The 27,945-nt window shown below is 38.6% G+C and overlaps 1 long non-coding RNA gene across 1 annotated transcript in view; it reads right to left on the bottom strand.

The window, feature by feature from the left end:
* Window positions 1–5,205: 5,205 nt before the first annotated feature.
* LOC109453346 (uncharacterized) overlaps window positions 5,206–27,945 on the bottom strand; it is a 34,732-nt gene continuing 11,992 nt past the window's right edge. Inside the window, exon 3 of the long non-coding RNA XR_002138266.2 lies at window positions 5,206–8,457. This is a non-coding gene — a long non-coding RNA (uncharacterized LOC109453346). The remainder of the gene's footprint in view (window positions 8,458–27,945) is intronic.

The following is a 27,945-nucleotide window of genomic DNA, read 5'->3' as shown; positions in this document are numbered from 1 at the left end:
TTCCATGTATACAGGAAGTCTAGGTTCAACACTGCCCATAGGATCCCAGTAAGTGTGGCCAAACCTAATAAGGGTGGGAACCGGAATTCACTAGTGTTACTCACCAAGACCACATTACAAAAAATAGTAATTTAGTATATGAAATAAAATCAACAGACATTTCCAGGATTCACATTAGGTATATCAAGTCTTTTAAAGAACATAGTATTACATCAAATCACCACAATTTAGAGTAGCCATTTTCCCCTTGCTAGGAAGTCTGCACATAAAGGTCTGTTACTATCTTCAAGCTGAAATTTGGCCATTTCTGTATTGAACAAAATAGTAGGTGATACATCTTAGGGACCTTCCTAGGACTCCAGCCTCTATGACCTTGAGGCTCTAAAATAGGAATGGTCTTTTGGAGACCTGAGAAAATTGTTTTAACTCCTCTGAAGTGCTCAACTTCTTCGCATGGAATAATTAAAGCTCCCCGTAAATGAATGCCTTAAGTAAGGTGAATGAGGTTCTATAGAGATTTTGTTTTGTCTTTAGAAATAGTATATCTTGGTGTCAGTGCTACATAGATAAGGGCAGTTGAGCTCTCAATCCCTAGAAGAAAAAGGACTATTACAAAATCCATTACTATATATCCATTAATTCCTGTCTTCCTTCACCCTGGGAAAAAAGTTTTCCTCTCATCTGTGATCCACTTTCCCCACTACCACTTTAAATCCTAAATGCATAGACGTTACTGGGGAGAATGATAAAAGCAAGGGCTAGCATGGTTACTGGTAAATTAAAAACAGAAGTTCTCATTTAAGTAACTACTATAGTAGGAGGCAGGAAAATAGGTTCTGTAGGTGTTGTTTTCCTCTGCAACCCTGAAAAAAAAACCTGCTTGATTCAAGTGAAATGGTACGTCTAATATGACAAACCACTGAAGAACCAATATTTAGGTTCAAAAGCAGTTTTTTATCCTCTCCTACACACACAATGCATGATTCTCAGGAATGATGTGCTCAGCCTGTATAAGTAGCGCAATCTCTAGGTAGTGACTGAGTGTGGTGCAGGATTAGGACATTTAATATAAGATTTCTGACTTTGGTGTCAATTCACAAAGAAGAGTAAAAATAAAATTATTCTTTATCCTGTGACTCAGTTTACTTCTTTGGAAAATGAACATATTATATTACCAAAAAAATCTTAGTCCAAGTGTTAAGAAGAGCAAACCAGATATTCTTCTTCAGACTTTCCTATATTAAAAAATTATTACCTTTTGACTCACCCATCTTGCAAAAATATGTTCTGAGTACATGGCTGTCAAATCACATTTTTGTGAAAACACAAGGATACATTCATGGATGAAGGGTTCCTTTGAAAATTAGATTGAGAGCAAGTGGCTTTGTTTAACTTTCTGGGATAGATGCTAAGCAACAACCTAAAGAGTAACCTTGACAGGAAGTTTGTGGGGAGAGGACTAGAATGGAAGAGGAGGAGGCAAGCGGGGGCTGGGCTGATTCAAGGCTAGTCACTAACGGGATAAAGGGGAAGCAGAACAGAGAGAGTGTCTATTAAAAGACATGAGATATGAGATAGTGATAATGTGTTAGACATTTATGACAAAAGATTAATCTTCTACCAATTCTAAGTTGCCTGAACAATAGTTTGTTGCCATTGGTTGACTTACTTAACTAACTATTGTTATGGATATTCAGGTAGTGGACTAGAGACTCTGAAAAAGACAGTTTTTCAGATTTCCTTTGATACTTTTATTTACATTCACTCATTTATATAAAATATTGCGTAGAAAGCTACAAATAGGCATGAAAGATGAGGTGGCTATGGAAAGTGCCTCTCAGATCTCGGCTATAGGTTATATAAGTGAACAACAGCCCCAGCTATGACACTCTGAGAAAAAATACCACCACATTGATGCCAAGGCCATGCTTCCTATGGACGCCCCCAGCCAGTGACTGAGTGTGGTAGGGTGATATGAGGCAAACCCTTTCCTGGAAGACGAGGATTCCTCTGATGGACATCCTTGGCTCAAGGACTGCCAATCAGCTTTGGCAATACTTTCTTAACCACACTGCAGTCTAAGATGATTCCACTTAGCCATCCTTCCTTTCTTCCCTGTCTTCTCCAAGGTCTTTGGCTCTTCCAACCTCTTCTGCCTCCCTCGTTATCTTTTCCCCAAAGGTATTTCCCTTAATAGATCTCTTGGATAACTAATCTCATTTTGCGATCTCTTTCTTAGAAAGTTCAGACTAACAGAGTAGAGTAAGGAAGTAGTCTTTTATTGGTTGATACCTACTTATCCAGCAACATTCATTTTTTAATTTATTCATTTGATATTTATTGGTTGTCTGCTATACCCCAGGCACTGTGGTAGCATTTCATGACAACAGAAACAAAACTTGAAGTTTACAGAGACTCAAAGACCACGTTGTGTTGACTGCATTTCTAACCTTATCATTGAGACCGGCAGAGGTTGTTGCGGTTTGATCAGCAGAGAAATAGCAGATTATCTAGAGAGGGCAGCTAGACACTTAGACATAAAGGATGGATTTTCCTTGGCATTTTCCCCTCTACAGTTTAATCCACAAACTCCACTTTTCAGTGCCTCAGAATTTATTGGGTTCTTAAGAACTGATTCACATTAAGTAAATACATATTCAAGGTCACCAGTGACCTCCACATTGCTAAACCTAATGGTCAGATATCATCCCTCACCTTACTGAACTGTCTATTGCATCTGGCAAGCATGATTGATTATTCTCTCTGCCCTGGAAACATCATCACCTTGCTTTCAAGAACCACACTACCCTGGGTTTCCTCATATGTCCCTGGCCACTCATTCTTAGTCTCTTTTGCTGGTCCTTCCTCATGTATTTGACCTCATCCCTGCAGTGCTCCAGATCTCAACCCCTGGACGTTTATCCCCTCTTTAGACCCTCCGCTCGGTGGTTTCATGCAGCCTCTTATTTTGCAATACTACTATATAATAATGACTCTAAAATTTATATCTCCAGCCCACACCTCTATCCCAAATTCCAGTCTCATGTTCAAATGCTTACCTGACATCTCTAATTAGATATGTAATAGGCACCTCAAACTTAATATGTCCTAAACAGAATTCCTAATCTCCCCACCCCAGTCTGCTTGTCCCATAATCGGCCCCTCTCTAGGAATGGCAACTCCATCCTTTCAGCTACTCAGGCCAAAAGCCCTGGTTATCCTTGAAATTCTTTCTTTTGTAGCCTGCACTCAATTCTAAAGCAATTTCTTGCAGCTCACCTTTTAAAATATTTTCCAAGTGCAAACTTCTATGACCACCTCAGTCCTACTGTTACCTTGGACAAGCCACCTAATTGTTACAAAAGCCTCCTAATTGCTCTCCATTCTTATACCCCTGCATACCTAGAGCCCTGAAATCTGTTCTTATCACAGTAACTCAGTGATCATGTTTAAAATCTAAGTGATGTGTTATAAGATGAATTGTGCCCTCCCAAAATTCATATGGTGAAGCCTCAGTACGTCAGAGAGCCCTGTTGTATTTGGAGATAGGTTTCTTAAACAGGTAATTTACAATGAGGTCAGTAGGCCCTAATCCAATGTGCTTGGTGTCCTTATAAGAAGACGAGATTAGGACCCAGACATGTACAGAGGGAAGACCATGTGAGGCCACAGAGAGAAGACAGCCATTTAAAAGCCAAGGAGAGAGGCCTCAAAAGAAACCAACCCTGCCAACACTTTGATCTTGGACTTCTGACCTCCAGAATTATGAGAAAATAAATTTCTGTTGTTTAAGCCAACTGTCTATGATATTTTGTTATGGTAGCCCTAGAAAATTAATGTGGAATTTGGTAACTTGAAGAGGGGCGCTGCTATAGGAAATACATAAAGCTTTCTTCTTAGGCTTTGGAAGTGGGGAAAGGCTGGAAGAGTTTTGAGGTGCATATTACAAACAAAAACCTAGATTACCTTGAGGAAATTGTTGGTAGAAATAAAGTGTTAAATGTGCTTCTTGTGAGGTCTCAGATGGAAATGCGGAACATGTTATTGAACGCTGGAGGAAAGGCAATCCTTGTTATAAAGTGGCAGAGAACTTGGCACATTATACTCTAGTATTCTGTGGAAGGTAGAACTTGTGTATAGTACACTTGAATATTTAGTTGAAGAAATTTCTAAGCAAAGTGTTAAAGGTCTGACTTGGTTTTTCCTATTTATAGTAAAACGTGAGAGGAGAAATAAATTAAAGAAGGAATTGTTAATAAAAAGGCACTTCTAAAATTTGAAGATTTAGAAAATTCTCAGCCATATTGCCAAAAATGAGAAAGCATGTTCTGAAGAGAACAAACACCAAGGGTTTGGAGGGACATTCATTTGTTAAATAGACTATGGGTGTGACTCATGAATCCAATCAACCATCTTGTTTCCCAGAAAATAAGACCTAGCTGGACAATCAGCTTTAATGCATCTTTTGGAGCAAAATTAATATAAGACCCGGTCTTATATTATATTACATTACTATAATATAAGACCGGGTCTTATATAATATAATATATATAATATATAATATACATAATATATAATATAATATATATAGCAAAATAATATAATATAAGGCCGGGTCTTATATTAATTTTTGCTCCAAAAGACGCATTAGAGCTGATTGTCAAGGTAGGTCTTATTTTTGAGGAAACACAGCATCTCAGTAGAAACTAAAGGGGACATGGGCTAAAGGGGACTGGGGCAGGGACAGGAGAAAAAGGAAGGCTATTGGACTCCTGGGATTCTACTGGAAAGGCTAATAGCTATCCAGCTGCAAACTTGTATTATCTTTCAAGACAGGGAAAGAATTACCCTGAAGGTGACACAGAGATAGTCAGGCCCAGAGGGCAGTTGTTAGGGGGTGGAGAATGTGAGGCTGTCTCCATGTCAGTTCCAGAGGGTGAGGGCCATACCCTCAGTTTCAGCAGAGCAGGCTGCTACTGCCCAGGGCCACATGGGGAAGGGTTACCCCTACAGTGAGGCCAGAAGGTAGGGCCACCCCCTTATTGGGCCCAGAGGATAGAGAATGGAGCCAAAGAGGATTATTCTTTTTTTCCCCCTTGGGTGAAAAATTTATTTTTTTTAAAGATTATTATTAAAATACAACTAACATACAATGTTAGATTCAGGTATACAACATAGTTACTCAATATTTACATTCCTAAAGAAGTAATCACCATAAGTCCAACAAGCATCTGATACCACTCCACACTACCATAATATCCCTATGCTGTACATTACATCCCCAGGACTTATTTGTTTTACACATGGAAATACAGACCTCTTATTCCCCTTCCCCTTTCCTTCTCCCTGTTTTAATTTTTCAATTACAGTTGACATATAATATTATTTTATATTAATTTCAGGTATACAGCATGGTGGTTAGACATTTATATAATTTAAGAAGTGATCCCCCTGACTAGTCTAGCATTCACCAGGCATTACACATACTTATTACATATTATTGACTACATTCCCTATGTTTACTTTACATCACCATGACTATATTTTACTTCTTAATCCCTTTACCTTCAATCTGTACTTCTTAATCTCTTTACCTTCTTCAACCTGCCCCTCAAACCTCCTCAGGGAGTCAGTCCACGCGTGGGTCCTTTAAGAGAATTGCCCGGGACTCTAGCCACCCTCCATCTCACCCAACCACAATCTCCGCTGGTTTTCACAGCCAGACATTATGGGGACTTTTCTCCCCAGCTCTGGAACCCTGGGCTGGGGAGCCTGGTGTGGGGCTGGGAACCCTCGCTCTTTAGGGGAGATCTCTGCAGCCCAGAGAGCCCTCCTGATATTTAACAGTCACATTCAGGTATGAGACCAGCCCATTCAGCATCTCTGTCACTCCTACCAGTCTCGAGGATCTTCTTCTGTATGTCTGTAGTTGTAGGGCTTCAGTTCAGCTAGACTTCAAGAGATTCTCAGTGATGGTTGTTCTGTAATTTACTTGTAATTTCAATGAGGTCATGAGAAGAATCAAGCACAGTGTTTACCCACTCTGCCATCTTGACTGGAAAATCAAACAGAGTTATTCTTGAGCCCTAAAATATAATGGAATTCTTGGTAGGTTTCAGAATTGCTGAGAACCTATAAACTCTTTCTGATTTCTCCCTTTTCGAATGGGAATATCTATCCTACACCTGTCCCACCATTGTGTTTTGGAAGCAGATACTTGTCTAGTTCCATAGTTTCAGAGCTGGAGAGGAATTTTGCTTCAGAATGAATCATATCTTGAGTCTCACCCATACCCCTTTTAGGTGATATTTAGATGAGACTTTGGACTTAGAGTTGGTGCTGGAATGAGTTAAGAGTTTTGAGGCTGTTGGGATGGGATGAATATACTTTGCATATGAAAAAAACACAAATTTGGTGGTCACAGAGGGTGGAGTGCTATGAACTAAATTGTGTCCTCCCCCAATATTCATATGTTGAAGTCATAACACTCAGTACTTCAGAATGTGACTATATTTATTTGGAGATAGGACATTTAAAGATGTAATTAAGGTACAAAGAGGTCATATAGTGGGACCTAAGCCAACATTATGGGCTTTTTTGTAAAAAGAGATTGGGACACAGACAATACACAGACCAAGTGAGGACACATCAAGAAAACAGTCACTGCAAGCCAAGGAGAGAGGTCTGAGGAGAAACCTACCCTGCTGGCACCTTGACCTTGGACTTCCAGCCTCCAGAACTCTAAGAAAATAAACTCCTGCTGTTTAAGCTACCCAGTCTGTGGTATTTTGTTATGACAGCCCTGGCAACTAATATATAAATTGATAAAATTCCTTTGTTTAAAACTTTCCGATAACTCTCCATCTTCCTGAGAGTTCTTACAGGGGTGTACAAAGTCCACAGTCTGGTTTCCAGATCCCTGGTGGAGGTTGGGCCGTGAATGTTGGAAAGACCTTAATCACTAGAAACTTAAAGCCTCCCGGCCATTTTTAAAAGAACTATAGTGCCACTGGCCTGATACACTGTTCACTGGACAGCATATAAAAGTGCACTTAATTTCTGCCTTTCTAACCTCTCATTTCATATTTTCACTTAGGGCATTTTCATTTGGTTAATACATTTTTTTCTTTACATGTGTCTACATTATTGATTAGGCATTAGAGCTATTATTGATTAGGCTTGGATAAGTTATTTAAACTATGTGAGTCTTAAGTTTCTCAAATATAAATTGGGTTAATAGTAATATATATTTTGTAGAGTCATTTATTATTTAGTCAGTAAATATGTATTAAATACCTGGTTGGTTCCAAGCACTATGCTGTGAAGATAAAATTAGGTAAAATATATAAAGCATACCATTCACAATTTGGTTTATATTAGTTGCTCAATAAACGATATTATTATTGATTTATCATTATTTTTATTGTCAATAATATTATGATGGAAATCTAATTGTGCTTTTAATCTGAGAGATGTTTTATATTTTTAATGTGGCTTTTGCATCAATGATTTCATTCATTATTTGCTAATTTTCAAGTTTAATCCTCATAATCTTGAAATCCCACGTTCCTTAAAAGAGTATATCTCTCTTTTATCTTCGCATTCAAATTTCTTGGAAGAGTTAGCTATACTCCGTCTCTATGTACTCATCTCCCACTTAACCTTCAACGTGCTAACAACATTCACCTCCATTACTCCCCAAAACAACTTTATTATATGTCATTTATGACCTCTTTTTGCTTGTATCAGTCTGCTAAGGTTGCCATAACAAAATACCACAGACTAAGTGGCTTAAAAAACAGAAATTTGTTTTTGTACAGTGTTGATGGCTGGAAGTCCAAAATCAAGCAAAGTTGGTTTCTCCTGCGGCCTCTCTCCTTGACGACTCTCTCCCTGTGTCTTCACATGGCCTTTCCACTGTGTACATGAATCCCTGGCATCTCTTTTTCCTCTTATAAGGACTCCAGACATAGTGGATTAGGGCCCCACCCTTATGACCTCACTTAAACTTAATTACTTCTTTAAAGGCTCTATCTCCAAAAAAGCAGTTACATAATACATTAGGGCTTCTACATATGAATTTTGGGGGATATAGTTCAGTCCATAATATGCTAGGTAATTTTTTCTTTTGCTTATTTTATTTGACCCTACATGAGAATTCAAGAGTATTGTCCATACTTTACTTTCTTGAAACCCTCTCTTCTCCAGGTTTCTGCTCCTAATTTTTCTCATTCCCCTGACCACTTCTTGGAGTCCCATTTTCACTCTCTAACAATTCCTTAAGTTATTTAAGACTTTGATCTTGATTCCTTCACATCTCACTTTATACTGTACTCTCTCTCAATGTGAGCTCATCCATCCACATAGCTTCATCCCACTAATACACAGAAAACTCTCAAAGTTTTTTATCTGTAGATCAGAACTGTTGACTTGATCTCGCCATGCATTTGCTCCTCCCTGGAATATAACAGACATTGAGAAAATAACAGCATTAGTGATATTTTGTTTTCTGTTCAGAATGGTTGTTGTACTGAAACACATTTACCCTATAAAATCACTTCTCATTCCACTGAACCATCACACTCAAAGGGGGGAATTTCCAGGGTAATCTCAGATGAACTTGTGTGGCCCTTTATAGAACTGACCCACGTGTGTAGCTCCTCTTGACATCAAGATGGTGGGGAAAGGGGGGAATTCCAAACTGCAGAGTGCATGAAAAGATTTTTTTTAAGTTAACTGATAACCATCTACAGTGCAAGCATTCTGCAACTCTGTCATTTATAATTAAGGACTCTGATGCTATTACACCACACACTGCCAGGATGGAAGAGGGGGATTTTTTTTTAGTCTTAGCTGAGTTGTTCATTTGCTGTGCTATGGTAAATAGTTTCAAGATATTACAACTCTCTAGATTTTAGATGTAATTATACAGTTCCTAAGATAATACATTACTAATTATTATTAATTAGAAAAGAGATAAAATCAAATTATTCACAAAGAACACATATGTTGAACAGTTGTACTAGGAATCAAGCATTGTGCAGAGAGAGAGAGAGAGAGAGAGAGAGAGAGAGAGAGAACGGAAAATGGGAAGGTCCCAAAGACAAGTCCTTGACCTCACCAGAGTCATGATTGTACCTGAGCCAACCTGTTCATTCCACTCAGAATCACTCCATGTGCACCTTAGACTCACACACACACACCTTAGCTGGCCAACCTCTGAACAGACCCTGCGCATGTCTGTCCAGAGGCAGCCTAACAACCTGACCCCACTTTCGACTTAGATATACAGTTCTTACCATCCAAGTTCCTTTCACCAGAACCTATTGAATAACACACATTTGATGTTTGTCCTGAGATAAGTTAGAGTAAGTGAGAACTGTATCAAAACCTCCAACTGAATTTTGCTCCAGGACATCTAACTTATCAAATGTCACCTAATTAACATATCTGTACTTACATATTTATATTCTGTCAAAGACTCGAACTCAGAATAGTTCCAGTAGATATTGGTTGGCTCTTTCTGGGCTTTTTCAGTTGTCCCTTTCTGGCTAACAAGTTTAATTTTATTTTTTAAAGAACGTTAAAAATCTCCCATTCCTTAGGTGATGCAGAGGTCCTTGTGTCACCTCTGCCCACTTTTGAGTGATGTAATCTCACCCAACCTTATCTAAATCTTTAGGATAAAGATAAATGGAATTTCAGCACAAGCTCCCAAACAAGTGAAAAGAAAAATATCTCTGACCACTAGGAATAATGGAGAAACAAATACCTTATGTAACTTATCTTTGAAGAAAAAATAAACAATTTCACCCCATTTCAAGTGGAGTTAAGTGGATTTCAGTAAAAAATAGATTAACTGTGCTGTAATGATTTGTTCTTTCCATGCCTGTCCCCTTTCCCATGAATGCTTGTGTATTTTTCCTATATGTAAGGCTCTCACTAAATTCAAAAGGAACTCAGGGAAGTGAACACTTTCAAGCAAGAGGAAATGAGAGGGAGATGAAAAATTGACTCCTGATTTCAGCTGAACTCACCCAGATGGCAAAAATTCAAAAAAGGAAAGTGACAATTTTGACCTTAGAAAGCAGCAGAAGTAGTAAGAAAAGTCAACTTGAGCTCAATGCCAATTTCCTCTTTGATGGCTAAATAAATGTTAAATTACTTTGTAAATATTTTTAAATGACTGGTTTTGGAGTGGAAGCAGTGAGGAAAGAAAGGGAAAAAATGGTTAATGACCACACATAAACCAACCAGCTCACACAGCCTATGGCCAATTTTTACAGCTGGATTTTTATAAACTCCTTGAAGAGCTGGGCGAGGGATGAGTTTATGATGTTACCATGGCAGTACTGTAGTTTTTTGACAAAATATTGACACTGAAGCAGATGTACAATGAGAAGATAGATACAGCGGTTGGGACAAGTATGAAGGAATTTAAGACCCTCACTAACTATTTCAGTGAAGAATGTCTCACTGAACTGTCACTGGATTTAATTAGCTATAGAGTGAGAGGTGAAGGGTTAATCCAAGGTCAGTGTGGGGGAAAATGAAGCCTGTGACACATGCAGCTATTTGATATTTGCTAAATGCCACACTAGTCAATTAGAATAGTAATCAGCACAGTGCAGGAAAGAATGGGCACTTAGGTTTTTTAAGTCAATTGGATATGATGGTGTTCAATTATTTAATTTCCATATGCATTTCTCTAAAATTTTTTCCTATCAATCCAGTCATTTCTTCCGAAACGTTGGAAGTGACTACCAAGTGAGTGAGAAGCATACTTTGATTTTTCAATGAGAAACAATATGATTGAACTCAATTAAAAGCAATTCAATTTTGTTTAATAGTGTTTGATGTGTATTTACCTGTTTATACTACTTCAATTTATTTTTCTTATTCATAAGGGAATAAAAACTGTTGGTCTGACATCTTTCTTTCTTTTTTTGAATAGAATCCATAACAAGCTTGTTTGTTTGAATAGAACAAATTTTGAACTCTGTCCAGAATAAGGAACGATTTGTCAGGCATATTGAGCACTTCAAGCTTTCGTTAGTAGATTCAACAGCTATTCCGTGAGCATCTCTTACGGGCCAGGCATTGTGCAAGGCATTGTGTTCCCAGGATTGTGTCCTGTGATCAGCAGGGCAGTGTCCTCGTCTTCCCAGAGTCCTGTGGGTTGGGACCCAGAACAACGGCATCTCTTTAGAGCAAGCTGTCTGGTAGGCAGAGGGGATTGTTAGTCTACTAACCAGAAGAATGACAAAATTGTTAGTCACCTTTGCAACAAACCTGAGTTATATGGAGATTAATTGACTTGCCAAAGGTAACCAGCCATTTTAGTATAGCCAACATACTGTATATACCGAATAGTTCTCTGATTTCTGTTCTCTGATTTAATGATTATATAGATGCGCCATAGTGTTTCTCATATAAATTACACACACACATACACACACACACACACACACACACACACACACATATATACCTTTACATAATATTAAAAACATGTTTTGACTTTTTTTCATTTTTCAGGATTTGTACTAATAATATAACTTTACTTACACAAAGTGAGTAATTGAGTCTGGCTTGAGAGGTGTGAATAGCAAATATCTCTCATTTACCATTAATGTAGTAGGGAAGAGAGAGGAAAACCAACTAACTTTAGCAAAGTCACAGAATAGTAAACTCCCAACAAGGTCCTGAGTAACGTTAAAATGAAAAATAAACGTGAGCCAATACTAAACCATGTTTTCAGATTAGACACAGACATCAATCCAAGCTCAGTTACACTCCAGAAAGCACTGGGCAATTCCAACCTCACTGATAACCGTGAAAGATATCACAAGGAGCTCCATTTAGCAATGGGCTTAGAGGGAATGACCAAAGATTAAGCATAAGCCTTGGGGAATACTGCAGCCTCTACCAGCTGCTCTTCCAGGACTGACCTTGGAGCTTAAAGGCCTGACAGCTGTGAACTTTAGCAATTGTGGAAATAGCTACTGCAGTTTCTTTACCCCTACCCCAACAGCTCATGCCGTTCATCCAGCTGAAATGGAATACCTGTTCTGCAGCAGTATTAACTGGATGCTAAAGCTGTAGTTGCAGACGAGAAAGACACTGTCCAGTGTAGTTCAGAATTGGTGCGGGGTGTGTGTGGGGGTGCATGCTGGGGGTCTGGCTATTCCAGTAAACTGAGTTTGTAATTGCATTGAGGTTAAGCGACCCTTGTCCTGATCCCACTGGGGAGCTCTGTCATTAGGCAGACGCAAGGACAAGGACCTCTACTCCATGAAAGCAGGTGCGGCTGACACAAAGGGGAAAGTATCTTGGAGGTCCCTTCCTACCCAGCATTCTGCATGTGGCAAGAAGTCACTGAGGGATGTGGTCAGAGTCCCAGCACCTTCTTCGTCCTTGGCCACTCTGCACCGCTCTCATAGCAGCTACTCAGGACTGTTAAATGTGTGCAGCCCAACTGGCAATCGTATTCATGTTCTACCTCTCTTGATTGCTCGAAGTCAAACACTCCTTGGGAAGCTCCTCTTCTGCAAATGGATGTAGAAGCCTATTGACATATGTGTCTATGTCTGGAAGAGACATTTGGAAGAACAAGAACAGTGGACACGGTGCTCATGATTAAATGACATACATTTTCATGGAATTTTTAGTGAATTGCCTCATAAATTCTCAAACTAAACTGAAACAACTCATTCTTATTGACTCATGGATGCTTGTCTTCCACTCCAAGAGTAGGTCCACTTAATTTAAACTAACTGAAATCAAACCAACATCGAACATTTTGCCTAAAATAATGACTATCATTGCTAAATACTACTTAAAACCAGTTTTGGAATTAGTTATTTACTCCTAGAAAGAAAGGATATAGGACACCAATTAAGAAGTATATATATTTCTGTGATGTGAAATGTCAATGGCACAGTTTCACACTTACCCTTCATTAACCAGGCAATTACTACTCTGTTTGTAGGAAAAACACTTCCATGAATATAACTCTCTTCTTGTCAAGTCAAGTAGAATGAATTGCTTGAATATGCCTAATATCTTTTAAAGTTATAAAAGTGTATTCAGCATACGAGCAAAACATTTTAAGAAAATGCTGCCTCTGAAACTCCAAAGCCATTGAGATCACCTTGAAATCTACCAAAGAAGAACACAAAGGTGAGGTTGAATTTGTATTTCCTCTTGAGAAATCAAATAACATGTAAGGGTTACCACTAAGGCCTGCTATGTTGATAATCACTTAGATTTCTTGTGACCTAAATTCTCTGTGACTGCTTTGACAAACATTTATTGAGTACCTTCTAAGGACAAGACCCTGTACTAGAATAATATAAAGATGATGCAATTCGTATTGAAGATTCGATGCACAGTGATTAAATCTTATTGACAGAGTAGGATATAAATAGCGCTTGAACTTATGTGTGAAGGCATTTCGGTCTGTGGTTTGGTCCTCTTATCTGCAAATGTTCATATTGGGAGTGACAGGGCCCATTAAAGCCAACCAAATTGTTGTACATTGACACATTTTTTGAGGAAAACAAAAGAGTGTTCTAACGAAAATTTTCCAACACCAATGAAGTTATAAAATAAATAAAAGTATTTAGGCCACCTTCTGAAAGAATCTCTCTCTCCCTTTTTTTTTTTCCTGTCCTTTGAAAGAGCCATTAAGGCAGCAGCTCAAGCTTTCACTTGGACGTGGGTGTTTGTTTTCATTGTTTTAATTCCAACCTTAAGGGTGAATTCATGTATGCCATTGTTTTAAATGACTTGAATTTTCTTTGGCACTGGACAGGTGAGCCTACCTACAAATGGCCATGACATAGAAAACACATGCACACATATACAACCCTAACTTATGGGTTTATAATACACATCCCAAGTTAAGCTTCTTTCAGCTCTTCTTGGTAATAGGAAAGCTATCGGTCGGGGGTAACATTCAGCGGATCAAGTAAAGAGTCAGATACAATCAGAAAGTAGCCAACGCAGCTGCAGTCACTGGGGAGTATAACCATGGGGAGACTGGGAGCTTTGGTGGAAATTTAAATACCAAGATTGTGATTTTTGAGGTTAAAATCAATGATAATGAGGAGATATTGGAAGATTTTGAAATGTGTGTGGGTTTAATTATTTAATGGAGTTGATATAAATGGCCTCAGATAGTAACAGTGGTTATTCTTGTACAGTTGCTGTTTTTCTGACCCTTCAATGTGGAAAATCCTTTGAAACCAATAGCCAACTTGCATGTAGAAAGGGCTGATGAGTAGAAAATGATAACAAGAAAACAGCCGCTCTCATTTTCAGTGACTCTGGAGAGAACCGTCACCTGAGACACCTCTAAAATCAAGATCCTTTAGAAAGATGTGAGGAGAAGGGCTCAATGTTAAAACATTGGTGTGTAAGTTATTTATGGCAGAGTCCCAGCTGCTGCCAGAATTCCCTTCTTTAAATAACCAACAGGTGGGTGACCTGGCCCTTGAAAACATTGTGTCAGAGCATATATGGGATCCAATACTGCTTCAGTTCTTTTCTTACTTAGATACGCCCATATTTTTCTATTTATGAATCCACTTTAATTTTGGAATTCAGATATCAGAAAAAACTACCACTGCAGTGCCTTTAGCATAGATATTTAATACATATCCGCATATTGATTGATTAAAAACTCCTGAAAGTAGGTGTGTGTGTGTGTGTGTGTGTGTGTGAGTGTGTGTGTGTGTGTGTGTGTGTGTAGAGATTATGGATCTCAGATCAATATGATCGTCCACTTACCTTGTTGTTTATTGACTTTTTTCCTTTAATATATACCCCAAGTATTTGCTGCTTCATCTTCCTAAGAGAATGCAAAACATGGCCACATTTTGTCTCAGAGAAAACAAGGCTGTATTTCCAGAAAACATTTTAACTAAAACCTATACCCCTTGTGCATGAAATGGGAGTGGAGTAGCATTCGTTTTCCTCTTGGTTAGATTGTGCAGTTAGAGGAGAAAGCTGGGGCTAGAGCTCTGGCTGCCCAACTGGTCACCTCCCACTCCTGTCTTTCAGTATGGCCTCTTAAGAGTGGGACAACATTAAAAGGGTTTGGCTCAGGCACCAATTCAACCAGAGGCATTACAGACTTGGCACCGAGGGGTGTCTCTGACCTTCCTGGCTCCACTGATGGCTCTAACAATTGTTCCACAGAGATGGCATTCAAATCTCATCAAAGAGATGCATGAAAACACAAAACAACTCCCCTCAGTGGTTCTTCAGCAATCTTGCTTTGTGTTGAACCTGGATGCCTATGGTTGAAAGCAGGGACACTAGTAGGCCATGGAGAAAACAGTAAGCAGTAAAAGATAGGATTTCCAGAGGCCCTCCAGCAAGGGAGGCATCCAGGGTGAGTGGTGAGTGATCTCAAGACATAGTAGTAAATTTAGGGATAAGTAAGGAAATCCTCTTTCCTCTCCAGAGGTGAGGAACCAGACCAGACTCTCAGAAAGACTGGGTCACTCTGCGATATGTATAACTTAGAGACAAACATCAGAGTCTGGGGTAGGTAGCCAGGAGAAGGAGAGAGAGAGCAATAGAGCCTGGGAATCAGAAAATCTGAATTCTGGTCTTGGCTTGCTTCCAACCAGCTGTGGGTTCTTAACCCAAACATTTTACCCTCTCTGAGCCTCAATTTCCTCATCTCTGAAGTGTAAGTGTTAGAGCAAATGACTTCTAAAGTGCTTTTCTTTTCTTTTCTTTTTTTTTTTAAATAATTACATGCCTGAAAGAAGTTGTCATTTTTATTTGACTCTGTTAGGGTCATTTTTTTTTAAAGCTGGATAACAAGGACAAAGCGTGCTAATCTGTTTTAGAATTATTTCCTTTAATGTTTTCCATTACCCCGCTTGGCTAGGTTCATTAAATTTGCCATATGCAGTGGACCTAGGCATTCCAATCCTGATACGATAAGATGTCTGCTAGGGAGAGAGGACTGGACTTGTGCAGCATCTCAGGTTGGTTTTCAGCCTATTCTTCAGTGCCTGTGGGAGGGCAACAGAGAACACATGGTTATCATTCATCTGAGCAGGGCCCTGACAGCAGATTTCCAAGGAAGTTATAGGTGTAGCAATGACCAGTGGCCAAGAAATAGTGTCACAACAAAATAGGGAGGCAATGAAATTTACCCTTTGGCAATGTCCAAGGAGAACTGCATTTGGACCTTGGATTTGAAAGGTTTAATTTAGGTATTAGAAAAATACTTTGATATAGAAGTTTAAAACTAATAACAACCACAAAATTCACATAGTCTGCCCTCATATTTTTTGGCATAGGAGGAAGCTGAGGCTCAGAAAAGTTGAGTGAATTCTCCAGAGAAACACAACTGGTGAAGCAGACGTGAAGTGTCACTTAGGGCATTTGACTCCCAATACCATCTCTCCTTTTGCAGGTAATTTTTCCTAAACAGAACTGGCCCAATTTGTGGGTGAAGACATCACTTTCTTAAGTGGTAGGCATCAAAACCTACACACTATTCCCAGGGTCTCCCAAGCGGCCTGTCCCAAGACCCAGAAGTTTCCCACAGCATCCCAGGCTGCCCCATCAAAGCCCTCATCCCATGGATTGTCCTTCACTATTTGGATGTGTCAATGTAAAGAAACATCCAAACCCACAGAGAATTTTATAAGAGTTCATTTGAGCCAAACTGACAACATGCCTGGAAGCAAGATCTCAAATGCTCCCAGGAGTAACCGTTTGCAGTTTCTTTTATACGATGTAATTAAGGAGGGAACATAAGAAAGATTATATGAATGTGGGAGAAAGCAAGGCAGGGAAATCTCTATAATGAGATTACAGGATAGTTAACAAGATCATGTGCTTTCTTGAGGGTGGTTATGCTTCTGAGGGACCTAGAAAAGAGGCATTTCAAAGGTGTATTAACCTAGATGCACAAAACAATGGACAGGTCTTGCTTAAGGCACAGATAACCTTTTACTAGGGAAGTTATAGCTGAGTCATGACGACCCACCATGACTTGCCCAGTTAGGAATTTATGATCAGATCACCCTATGAGGTTACATTTGGTTAGATTTATTACAGAGCCTCTTTTTTGTCCACAGATGTCTATTTCCAAGTCACTTCATGAGAGTTTGGGCCGGGAGCCTGTCAGTCTCAGTTGCATTTCCAGTTTTCGCATATTGCCTGGCACATAGTCAATACTCAATAAATATTTGTTGAATCAATGATCAACAGCTTAAAGAACATAGTAATGAAAGAACAAACAGAAACCCAAGCTCTCCATCATTAGAATCATTCCTATGGATTAATACATTATTCCATGTTAAAATGCCCCCAAAACCTGGGCAAGAATGACATCTGAAATCATTATCACAGCATCTCAAATTGCTTTGAAGAGTCAAGAGATAAGAAAACTATTAAGGGAAACAGGGACAAGGAGTCAGGTTGGGGTTGAGTCGGGAACACTGCTATATTTTTGTTTGGGGGGCTGAGTGGAGAGAAGTGCTTCTCACTAGGAAGTCTGCAGGAAGTGTTATCCAAAATAATGCCTCATTATGTCCCACTTTGCCTAAGACTGGCACTATTTGTAGCCAATTCACCACCCAGAATGTGTTTTTTTATTATTGATTATAATTATACTTGTACAAACAAAAAACATCATAGTAGTGCATCCTTCCTAACCGAATATCAAATAAACTTTCCAGAGAATCATCACATCTTTTACCTTATTTAGTTTATTTGCACCTTTGAGAGACAGATGATATTATCTCCATAACTATTGAGAAAACTGAAGCAGGGCAACTGGTTTTCAGCCTCACAGCCCTGCACTCTGGCCACTAGGGAAAAATGTTTTTCTTCTCTTTGTTAAGACTAATGCTGAATTTAAAAATATATATATTGTATATATTCTAGGCAAATATTTTGGGGGAAATGCTCTCATTTTTTATTAATGGAGGCATTGACTATAACAGTCTTGCAAACTCATCTTGCAGTCTAAACTGTTGCTGCCTTATGTATAACTGTCAATCTGGCTGATGACGTCCCTCCTAGACTTCCCCAGAAAGACTGAAAAGAAGAGGAAAAGAGAGAAAGCCACACATTAATTTCTGAAAGAATTCAATTAAGACAATAGCGCTCCTTTGGATGCTTGCACAGTTTATATTTTCTACCTGAAATGAAGCATTATATCTTTACCAGGGAGATAAATAGCAAGAGTAGTAGTAGAATAATACTGATAAATGCGTTGCTTCTGTTTACATTTTTTTCACTCTTAGCACTGACCTAGATATTTGTGACAGGTTTGTAAACTGCCATTACTTTATACAAGCAATCTATTATTTTTAAATATTAAGTTTATTGATCAATTTATCATTGACTCCCTCCTTTCCTCCAAATCATGCTATAGATGAAAGATATTATAAAAGGTTAGCAGATGGATAGAATTGGAAACGGTTTTTCCTCAAAAAAATTTTTTTCAAGATCAAAATAAGAACCCAACCTTTTACAGAATAGACCTGAATTGAATTTCCTTTCCTTTGTTCTTCTTAGTTTTAATTTTCCCCAAACTACACTTGAGCTTCCAATGTTCTTTTTTCCCATTTAATGCCAATAATTTGCACTTCTGACATCTCTTTTACTTGGGAAATCACAAGGCCATCTGAAACTTTCTCTGATGAACTTCAGAGGGGTGCTCTAACAGGTCAGTTCTTTGATGACCTTCTGGTCAAAATGTGTAGCAAGAACAGACTTTGCAATAATAAAAATCACTCTAGAGTCTAGGCTTGGGCAATTTTAAATAGTGGCTGGATTTGAGTGGATTGGGGTGGTCACATGGGGTGCATGGATAATAGATGCAGTCTTACGTACCTGCAATGGCACAATCCCCTTTTAAGAAAAAAATGGCCCCAAATCCTTTGTCCTGTCTCAGTAACTCTGACTGGCACAGGTTGCTTGGTTTGGGAAGTAAAATCAGTTGCTAAGTTTTCTCTGGACACAGCTGATTGGAATTGGATGAGAACTGCTGTCCTGGCCAATGTCACTAGGCTTAAGAGATATCTACCATTTCATAGGTAGGTAGTTGGTATCAGTTAGTCAACAGAAGTATTTGACACTTAGATAATATAATCTGATTATTTTGTTAAGAAGTTCAAGTGCAAAGTGAACAAAGAAGGCCTGGTCACTTGAGTTCATGTTAACTTCCCTAAGAACCTTGAGATATTATCTTGGTAGAACCTAAAATATGCTGCAGATTCAATGACGAGAAGGACTAAAACCCAAATTGATGATGAGGTGGAAAATTATCCTTCTACCTCACCTTTCTGGGGATACTTTAAATCAGTTTTAATCTTAGTTATGTGATCTATGGGTGTATTTTCCTCACGGCCCCAAAGAATTTGACTGGCAAGACCAGTTGTACTGAGAAAAAAATGAAAGAATACAATACTTTCCTGGCTTCAGGTTATGTAGACAGCCTATGATTGTCCATAGCTCTTTAGACATTAAAGTAAGCTTGAAGAAACATAAGTTACCAGCATGTATGGTGTTGTCATATTATGTCTTTCGAAAGAACTAAAGTGCTGTTATGAGACAGAAGGGCGAGTGATATAAACATTTATCTCTCTTAACATTAAAAAAATGATGTGTTCGCTTTAAAAGGAAACAATATTGCATTGCAACCCTTTATCCATGGGGCAGGTGACTTCAGCCATCTGATACCATGTCTGTGACTGTCCTTGTCAAAGAACCTTTGATGAGGCAATGAACCAACTGTAGAGCAGGGTTAAGATTTGAGGATCCTACATTCCAACTTTCTCACTTTCAGATAACTGGCTCTAATACCCAATCACTTATAGCAGGAACATCTTAGGTTAACAATGGGGGCGAGGGTTGGGGGAAAGTGGTGGAGGAGTACCATTCCTCCCTCCCGCCACAAACCTGGATCATTCTTCATGTTAGCGAGCTCAAGCTTGTTTCATTTCATTTCTCCTAAGGAAGTGAAATTAAAAGGATGGAAACTCAGTGGCTGCTTTCTGTTCTGCAGAGACTATATGGAAATGCCATGACATTTGTGGAGTTTCCTGGTCCCACAAGAATACTCCAAGGAGCTTCAACAAGGGGTAACATGGCACCACACTCTGATGCTGGATCCTTATTATTTCTTGGTCCTCCAGGGAACAAGATCTCCAATAGCATGGCCAACTCACAGCCCTCCCCTCAGAGGCAGTTACAACAGCTCCTTTAGGCACGTGGGCTGGTATTTTCTAGATACGGTTCTTTCTCTTCAAGAACAATTGCTGGAAGCCACCCTTGTAATCTAATGAGAGGTGATAGCTCATTTGGCAGGACTCATAGTGCAACTAGTGACAGGCCAGAGCATGGCACATGGGTCATCTTATGAGTCACCCCATCTGCTCAAGGCTCAATGGCACAGGTCCCATGTGACCACTTTCAGAGCAACACACCTTTCTCTATTGGCGCTATTTGTTTTTAATTTATTTTATTGTTATTTTTTTTTTTCTTTTTGCTAGCCATAGTTGGTGTCCTGGCTTCAAAGGAGCTGTTGTAAAAGGGAATTTTCTGGAATTCACCTGAAATAGACCAGACCACAAAGGGCTGGTTCAAGTTTAGAGATGAGCAAGAATAACAACTTGGTCTTGTTTAAATGCCACTTTCTTTTAGATTGACTACTGATCCAGGTAAAGCAATGCCACAGAAAACGTGACCAATAATGCAGTGAGTGGACACAGCTCTTGATGCTGCTGTGGGTATTCACAGAGGTCTCTCCAGTGGTCAGTGGAACCCCTGAGAAGTAAGGAAATGGTTGGGTCAAAGATTCCCAGGGCTGTGGGCACTTTACACTGAAGAATGTAGCTGAAGCTATATCAGGATCCAAAGGTCTACCTGTTACCACATAAGGACATCTTCACAGCCTCACACAATTATACGCTTCCACATTATATTCTTAATGTATCATTGGGCCCCTGCAGTGCTGGAAGTGGAATACCCTGAATTCTTTACTTGAATCCTAGTGTCTGACTTCCTGCCAACTGAAAACATAACATAAATTTTGGCTAAACATCAGGAGATGCATGTTCTAATCTGGCTCTCCCTGACTAACCCATTATGTGATCTTACTCTAATCGTAACCGCCCTGGATTTGCGCATTCTCATCTGTAAATGGAACATTAGGTGGGCTCTCCAGTTCTTTTCTAGGCCTGGAATTCTGTAAGTCTGACCCAATGTCTCCCGCATATACATAAGTGGTAGGATAGTATCCTACAGACTTTTTCAACAAGTATAGGGAATGGACAATGTGCTTTTTGAAATAAAAGTAAGAAACATAAGGGAGTGATGATGGACTTAAAGCACGAAGGCACCAGCTCTAGATTTCATTCAGCAAAAAGGCAGAGCATCTGAAAAATTCTAGACTGGCTGATGATCAGCTCATGTCCTGGAATGGAAGGGAAGGATTAATCTAGACCATTTTTAGATTTACAGTAATTCACTTGTAAGGTGAACATGATAGGAACTTTGGGAGAAAGTGAATTCTTCATAACTATGGTGAGGAACTTGGAAGACAGTAAAGTGAAAGATAGATTTTAAAATGTCTAAGAAAAATATTAAGGTACATCAACCACATAAGATATTAAAGGGGGCGAATACTTTAAGAGTTTTAGGATATTCTAGAATATTTCACCTGATTATGAAACCACAACAAATACCAAGTAGTAACAGAGTAGTAACAAAAAGAGAGCGAGACATAGAAATGATTGTGATTATCTAGGAAATTCTCAAAATAATTCAAATTTAATGAAATATGTGTAACCCTAGAAATAGTAACATAAAGTTAATAACTTGTTCCCTTCCTCAATAAATGTCAAACCATTTTTTTCAATTAATTGAATCAGAAACTAAGGACAGTGATCCTAGATAGAATCGTGTTTCTCACTTCCATCCCATTCAATCAACTGCCAAGATCTTTCCATTCCTAAATGTGTTCTATTGCTAAATATTCCATTGCTAAATATATCTCCAAGGTAGAGGGGGAAAAAGTCTTAATTCAGTTATTCATTACATGTCTCTTAGTTTACTGAAGGAATCTCCTAACTTGCACCCTTATGCCATCCTCTAAACTCCTTCTAGACAGATCTATTTAATATACAGATTTGATCTAATATAACTGGTCATCAGATCTACACTATGTATAGAAGAATTCCAAACTCCAAATTGGGGAGTGAACGGTGGAACACAGAAAACAGAACAAAATAAATAAACAAATAAACAAACAGGAAATAAGAGGAGATAAGGATCATGGTTTTTAATACAGACTGGTTAAATCAATCTTAGAAATAATTATAATTAGGAATGTCTTGTGAAGATTTAGTGCATGAGGAATCACACTAATCTCACTTCTCGTGGGGCGGTATAACTAGTCTGGTGAATGAGAAGAATGAGATAGACACCATACAACTAGATTTTAGTGAGGGATTTGTTGAAGTCTCCACTGCTTCACCCTGAATTGAGGTAGACACATAATAGCAAGATGATGGTATCATTAGACCAGTTGTCTTGATGCCATTTTGTTGGAAATTTAAGTAGGTTCTTAGTGGGCTTCCTAGAGTTTTGTTCTCAGCCTTGTCCTAGTCAACAGTTTATCTAACACTTGAATGAAGATCCAGAAAGCACATTGACTGAATTCATGGATGACATCTGTGTCATCAAAATACTTTACAAGCCAATATAGAGATCCCGAGAGGAGTTAGCAATAGGAAAAAATGGGATCAATATTGTAGAATGAAATTTAACAAGAATGTAAGGATCTGTATCTAATCCCACAATGGCATCTATATATAGGTTGGGAGAACTTGTGCATGTGCATACAATTTGAGTTAGCACAGTGATCTAAGGTTTCCTTACAGAAAGTAAAGAATATAGAATGAAGGAAAAGATAGTCTCCTTTTCTGCATGCTATTCGATCGCACCTGGAATATTGCATTTGGCTCAGGTTGACATCAGACTGTAAAGTTGGGGCAGAGCTGGAGGAGAGTAAGTGGAATATTTAAGGTGTTGCAACCACATCTGATAAAAAACAGTGGAAGGAGGTGGGATGAGCAGCCTGTAGAAGGGATGGCCCAAGGAGCAAGGCAGCCATCTTACAAATCAAAAAGGCTGTCACATAGAAGTGAGATCTTGCTTGGTCTGTATGTCTGGTGTCACAGGGCGAGCTGAGACCAATAGATGGAGCTTAAACAGATACAATCACATTTTATTATAAACAAGGGATTTATAATGATCACAGCAATGACTGGAAAACCATTTATGATATATTATTGATTCAATCTTTTGATGGGAGAGTTGCCTGAATGAACTTCTAATATGTCTTATGACCTCCATTTAAAAAATATACCAGTAGCCATACACGCTAAATTGTTAAAAAAAAAAAAAAAAAAAAAGGCGGTGGGAAAGGAAAGAAAGACATGGCCCTAAACTTCTTCCAATCATTTATGCTCACTACTTTGCAACATGACTTGGTAGCATCTCCCATCGAGAGTTTATTTCTCAACCCCTTGAATCTGGGCTTGACTGTAGGACTGCATTGGACTAAAGTAGAGGCTTCAAAACTACTTGCATGTCAGGGTTTCTCTATTGCTGTACTTGGGGATCCTGAAACTGCCATAAGCCTAGGCTAGCTTGTTGGAGACACTTGACCCAGTAAACCTTCTTACCTCAGCCGACAGCACCAGTAGGCAGACATGGACATCCTAGACCAAGCAGCCCCAGAATGCCTGCCCACTGACCAAAGTTGAATGAGTGAGCCCTGGCAAGACCTGTAGAACTGCTCAGCTAAGTCTAATCCACACTGCTGTATCAGCATCGTTAGCTAATAAACGATGGTTGCTTTAAGCCACTAAGTTTTGGGTGGGTTCATAACACAGCAAAAACTGATACATCATGAACTATACTCTGCTTCTCCTGAGATATTTGTTTGTTTTTTTCACAAAGTTTTTTGAAGAGGGGAACTGAGCATTCGTTTTCCATAGGTCCAAGATGAAATCTACTATTAACCTAACAGCACAGGGAAAGTGGTGGGTGGAGATGGGGTGGAAAACATGGAGGAACAGAGAGAATTCTGTTGGCCTAAAGATGTTTCAAAGTTATTTACAGAGGTTGAAAATTGATTACATGGTTGAATATCCAAATAAACTGCATGATTGAAAGCAGCCATCAAAGACATGAGTGCACAGAAAATGCGGTGCTGCACTTCTGGGTATCTTTCAAAAACATTTCCCACTAACAATGATGTAAACTTTTTATTGTAAGGGTTTTAGGTGGATTATTATTCCTGATATTAATAACTCCACTTAAAAAAAACATTTTACATCCATGCCTTCATGTATTTATAGTAAGCATTTCGCACTCAGAATTTTGGAGGCACTGGAACACATGCGTCTTAGTTGGGGTTTGCAGAGGGAATCCAGTTCCTTCTATTTCCCTGCAGCAGTGCAGAGTGTGTGTGTGTGTGGGGGGAGGTGAGGAGGGAGCAGGGTTAAAAGATGAACATAAAGACCCCTCCCAACCCATCCCATATCTCCTGCCGGAAAATAAGCTGCTGTCCCTTCCACAGCTTGCAGACCGCAGTTTGAAGCATTCTCAAACTGCTCTAGGCTAACACACTATTTCCCTTATTTGCTTTTCTTGGGGCAATATCATCTCAAGGAAATGTTATTTATGAATTTTTAGGAAACTTTGTGAATGTTCATGAGGCCTCATTTGAAGCTACTGTATCTATTATGAAAGAAGCAACGTAACCTTTGCTTCTTCCTCATTTTAAGTTTTATTTTGAATTTTTCTATTTTCTGAACCAGGAGAAAGGGAAGGACGCCCTTTCTCTTTCTAAGAGGTTAGACCAGGCATAGGCCTGCAAATGGATTCTTTGGATTTTATCAAAGCCTTGAACTTTTTCTGTCAGGCACACCCTCCTTTCATTTTGTGCCGGCTTTTTTCCTGATTTTGCTTCTCATCTTCTTCCTCCTGCTATTACAAAGGTGCTTTCTGTGTTTCTATGCTCTCTTGGGGAATATACATCTTTCTTATTTATTCCTCGTCTAAATAAGAGTCTGCAAATATTCAGAAACGCTGCCCAAAGAAGAGAATTTTCATCATGATTCCTGGGTTGGTGAGTCTGAGTTCTTTTTCTCACTAAAGCTTTGGACATGTGTTGCTTCAGGAAGCTCAGAAGCTTATCCTCCCGAAGACCTCCAGGCTTGTTGAGGACAACTGGCTGATCGATGCCTTGATTAACCAGCTGATTTAGCAGATGGCATTATGGAACACTAAATAATAAATAGAAAAATTTTATTCACAATCTCACCTCCCCACAAATTAAATGATACTCATTTTCCATGGGGCTCTGTAATGGGGATTTTTCAGGACTAGACGTTGTTAAAGAGACCGAAGATGTACATATATATCATATGTGTGTGTCTGTATATACACACACATATAATATATTGTATAATATATATATACACATATATATGTTATAAGTGTGTATATATATATAGTGTGTGTATACATACATATATGCATACATACACCCATTTGTTTATATATGTCTAAGGATCTAATATTCATAAAAAGTTTAAGGTAGAATAACACTTTGAGCTTACAAATAAGCCATTTCCACTTAAAGATTCCCTTTCTTTCACTAGAAACTTTTTACATTTTATTTTTCTTCCTCACTGTGCCTCCCCCACCACACACACACACATTCCATCCTCACCCCACCCCCACCTAGGAAAGATAGATTGGGTCAATGTTGAAGTAACAGAAAATTCCTTTTATAGGCAACTTAGGCCACATTCCATTGTCCATACAGTAAACAGAAGTAAGAAATGTCAGTATTAGGCAAGAGTCAAAAAATGCAAATGCTTTTCTGGAAATTTTTCTACTTCAGCCTCCTAGTTACACTGAATAATTCCTTCATTCACCTTCCAAATATTTGGCATAAGATTATGTTTCCGGGCATAAGTTATGACCATCCAGCAAATTTATCCAAGCAAAAATGTGCAGCAAAGTGGTTTATCATATTCTAAGTTTCAGTGCATCTTTTTTAAGGCAGTCGCTCCTCTCAGCAAAAATAGAATTTAGGGAATGCCAACTAGAGTGTCCTGCTGACTGAATTATCTTTACAAAGGGTTGTTCTATTTTTGAAGTAAGAATATATTTTTTTCTATCATGTTTAGATGTTTTGTAGCATAAAGTCACGAATAGAGAGATTAATTGCTGGGTTTGTGCTATTAGTAACACAAAGCTGAGATTAATAATCTGCTCAGAAAATTGTTTCTCATGCCACAGAATTTTCTTTTGTGTAGTGCAGTGTTGCTATCTGATGGTCTCAAGTATTTGCTGTATTTATATAAAGATTCTTTGCCTCTTTCCAGAGCCTAAAATGTTTATGTTTTAACACATAATATTCAAAGACTCCAGTGTGAAAAGCAAAATGTATTCTAGAAAACTTCTTATGCATATTCCAGTTATTTACTAAAAAACATTTTCTATTGAATCTGTGTAGATCAGTAGTCCTCAACTGGGGGCAATTGCCCCCATTCCCAGGGGACATTTGGCAATGTGTGAAGGACATTTGTGGTTCTCAAACTGGCATCTCGTGGGTAAAGGCAAAGGGTGTTGCAAAACATCCTACAATGCCCAAGACAGCCTCCCACAGCAAAGAATGATCTGGCCCCAAATTTCGAAAGTGCCAAAGTTGAGAGACCCTGGTATGGGGTATCTTGGTTGCGTATCACGACACTACATTTTATTCTATCCATAGAGAATGCTGTCTGTATTATACCAGAACAGCTACCAGCGGCTTTTAAAATTATGGTCCCTTTGCCCTGGGTATACACTATCCCTTCTTTCTGGGTGTGTCTAGTCAGGGAGCTGACCACCAGTTGGAGTGGGAGACGCTAGCTCATGTTATTTATGGCTTAAGCTCAGTATGTTAAAGGGTATTTGGTGCTTTCCTTGTTAGTCATAGCAACTTTCCTGACTGTCTATGGAGAAAAGAGGCAAGGAAAAATGTCTTCAGTTGATATAATGGGAAAGGAATTTGATATCTTTAAAGAAAATACTTTTTATTTACTCTACCACTGATTTGCAACATGACCTTAGGGAACTCCCTGGCTTGAAAACATCATGACTCATAAATTCTTGCTGATCTGTCACATATCGCTCTTGTCTCTATCAGTTTATTATTCTAATTCATTTTTTAAAAATCAACTATGAATTCTTTAAAAAAATATATTTTTCTTTATTTTATTTTTAAATTATATTTGACATTGAATATTATTTTACATTAGCTTCAGGTGTACAGTGTAGTGATTAGACATTTATATAATTTATGACCTAATCCCCCTAATAAGTCTAGTACCCACCTGACACCATACATAGTTATTACAATATTATTGACTATACCTATTTCCTGTGCTGTATTTTGTATCCCCATGACTATTTTGTAACTACCAATTTGTACTTCTTAATTCCTTCACATTTTTCACCCAGCCTCCCAATCCCTCTCCCATCTATAATATGTATTTCACACTACCTTCTCTCGCCACCAACAGGGAAGATTTGATTAGGGGATGAACCCCAAATTTCACTCTTGCTTCTTCCAGGAAATACTATTTCCATAACTTCTAGTTACTTCTCACCTTTAGGGCCCACAAAAAGAAGTAATTGCATAAGGTATAACCAAATAGGGAGCCCATGGGAAAATAACTATTCAAGTATTTTTCATTTTTTATAGTAGATAGAACTTGCAAATATGAGCTTATCAATTTATTAATCATTACTGTCATGAACGCCAAAATTTCAAGACAACAATTACCCAAATTTCTAAATCTAAAGTCAAAGTGTTTTATACTTTGCACCAAG

The sequence above is a fragment of the Rhinolophus sinicus genome, linkage group LG06, assembly GCF_036562045.2.
Source record: "Rhinolophus sinicus isolate RSC01 linkage group LG06, ASM3656204v1, whole genome shotgun sequence".
NCBI lineage: Eukaryota > Metazoa > Chordata > Mammalia > Chiroptera > Rhinolophidae > Rhinolophus > Rhinolophus sinicus.
The sequence above is the reverse complement of the archived record's forward strand: the minus strand, read 5'-3'. Positions and strand labels throughout refer to the sequence as shown.